This window comes from Poecilia formosa, unplaced genomic scaffold (genome assembly GCF_000485575.1).
Source record: "Poecilia formosa unplaced genomic scaffold, Poecilia_formosa-5.1.2 Scaffold264, whole genome shotgun sequence".
Taxonomy (NCBI): Eukaryota; Metazoa; Chordata; class Actinopteri; order Cyprinodontiformes; family Poeciliidae; genus Poecilia; species Poecilia formosa.
In genome coordinates, this window is record NW_006800203.1 from 34,503 (window position 1) to 37,495 (window position 2,993).

Genomic DNA, 2,993 nt, shown 5'->3' on the forward strand with positions numbered 1-2,993 from the left:
ATGAAACATAGCAATTAACTGTAAACAACACTATGAACACTGTCCAACGGCGCAACAAGAAGAAGGAGCACCATGACTGTTCTCATCCTCCCTCCCCCTGCATGTTTGCCACCATGACAGGAGACAAAATCAATCAGTGAGCATGCTCTGTGTTCATACGTTCAACTTTTACTTATTCGGCAATTAAATAAATGTGTGTATCAGTCAACACCTCCACACAATAATTCAGCGCATGAGTGACAACTTTTTTTCATCGCAGATGCAACATGTGTCTCTGTACAGCTAGCTTTGCTAGCATCACGTCCACATAGCTTACCTTTCTTTAAGCTTTCCTTCCAAGTGACGCTAAAAGTTGGACGAAGTCCCCACTGTCTGTGAAAGCGAAGGGCTGCTGAATTTACATGTCGATTTATGCAGCGGAATTCTATTACTGACAATTAGACAGACATTTTCTCCCGCTCAGAGGAAACCACTGCACATTTCTTGGAGCTCCACGTGCCAGTAAAGGGGAAGGCGATGGGTGACAAGTCATGTTATTGTTTGGATTTTACGGCACCACCTTAAGTCCCTGAACTTCACATTTTAACGGAAAAAAAGCGCAATGCGACTTGGATGTAACGAGTAACGCGACAGTTTTGTAGAAATGTAGTGAAGTAGAAAGTACAGATACTTACTGTAAAATGTAGTGGAGTAAAAGTAGAAAGTATCCATTATTAAATTTTCTTAAGTAAAGTACAGATACACAAAAATTGTACTTAAGTAAAGTAACGAAGTACTTGTACGCTCAGAGCATCACGTCCATATATACGAAGTACTTGTACTTTGTTACTCCCACCATTGATGATTACCAGTTGCAACCAGACTCAGAGCTTTTGCCGCTGTTCATCTGTGCTGCTTGGACTTTGTGTTCTGTCTGATGAACGCCATTAAATACCATCATTTGCACCTCATCCTGTGTCCGAGCACATCTACCTCACCACCACAAACCACAACTTATGACAGTTTTGAGGTGTGTCACGGTAACAGTTCAGGTTCCTGATCCACCTGCAGATTTTCTGTGGCGTATTGGGATTTAGTCTGATACGCCACAGGATCAGCATTTAGACAGCCAGATAAACTCAAAGTCATGAGTTTTTTTCTGCAGTTGGACCTGGTAGGGGGCGGGGAGAGGCTTTTCCCACTACTGGAAGGACAGTTATGAAAGTAAATAAAATTGTTTTTTGTGTAACTTCAACAATATTCTTCACAAACAAGTCTATGTTCAAAAAAATATCCGTGGCATTAATTTGCCAGGGCTTCAGAACAACTGAGGCAGAGGCACATCAAGGTGAGAATCTATTCATATCCTTTGAAGGCAGCCAGATCAGTTTATTTATCTAAATTGTTATTGTTAGTTGAATATTATTGCTGAGGGGCACAGGCAGACCTCATGATACACACATAGCAAAATAAAAATACACAAAATATATTAAATAAAAAAAATATTAAATAAAAAAAAACTCAAAAAGCACTTATAGGACATTAAGGATGAAAGAGACTGGTGCTTGACATTACATTGAGGTCTAATCTATTGCTCCGTTTATTTTGAGACTGTCAGAACATGCAGTGTTTTGACCCAGATGCTGTAATAAGAAATTCTTTATTTTGAATGACTGTGAACAGATCGAAGTATTTCTTAAAGTGAATGATCTTACTCTTCTAGTTCAGTGTGGGGTAAGCTTTAGAAACGATCCCTGAATAATTCAAAAGAGGTTTTCCGTTTAATAGTGAGTTAAATCTTTGAGTAGGGATTTAGTGAGGGACTGAATGTAGACATTTGATGCTTAGAATATTTCAGTGTATGTTGGTAACCTTGAAGGAGTGCACTCTCTCCAGCAGTGACATTCTTCCACAGCTTTGTTTTCAAACACTTTCTCTGTGACAACATAAGCCACAGGATTTGGAGAAATTAGTACAATAATGTATATTTAATGAGTCTTTGCAAACACTCCTAAATACGGTCGATTGCACTCAGGTCAGCTGACAGCAAAGACCTGCTTTCAGTCTTTGCTCATTCCTCCTGCAAACTCCCTGGTTTTTCCTAGTTCCCAGTTCCCCACTGCTCTCTCTTCCTGGCTTACTGCATTTTTCCTGCTTTTTGTAAGTTTTTAGTTTTATGTTAAAAAACCGTCTAAAATGATCCATCCTCCCAGCTCATTATCATTGTCATCCACAAACTCACCGGTCATGACAATTCTAAGATATGCGTTTGTACAACTGTAAGCTGTACAAAGACATGAGTGTATTTAGTTATTAGGATTTTATCTAACTTTAAATGGTTCTATTTAAATGAAGCTGTTGGCTATTGGCTAGAATAAAAGATTTTATTTCTGACTAGTGTTTACCAGGTACGTCTGTTATTGTGTTGCTGCTTCTATGCAATGATGATTATCGTTGTAAAGCTATCATCCTGTATAATGATAGAGTGTGAATGTGTCTTTGTTGTAAAGCTGCATGCTGTGTGTTAATTCATAATATCTGATGTTAAGGTTAAACAACCGGTCTGAAGTAATATGCCAACTTATTTATTTTGTTTATGATGTAACATGGGTTCTAATTAGTTTGTATTATTCTGATTTGTCTACAGAGACCACACATGTACATTCTGGCAAATTTCTCAACTGTCAATAAAAAGAGCAAACTTTATTTCTGGACTCCTCCTGCTGTTGTTCTACAGTCATCTGAGCATCATGCGGGTTCTGATATGACACTGAAGATACTGATGCCAGCTCAGATCTATAAAACCTCATTAACCAGAGGCACAGAGCAGATTAATGTACTGAAAAAACCTTCTTTACTGTTTTATTGTTAAGACATTAACATTTCTGCAATCAAAGAGATGGAAGAGAGATTTTAGCTATTTAAAAACCAAACGTAATAATTTATTGGTAACACTTTATTTGAAGGGGGTTGAATAAGACTGTCATGACACTGTCATAAACATGACATAACAC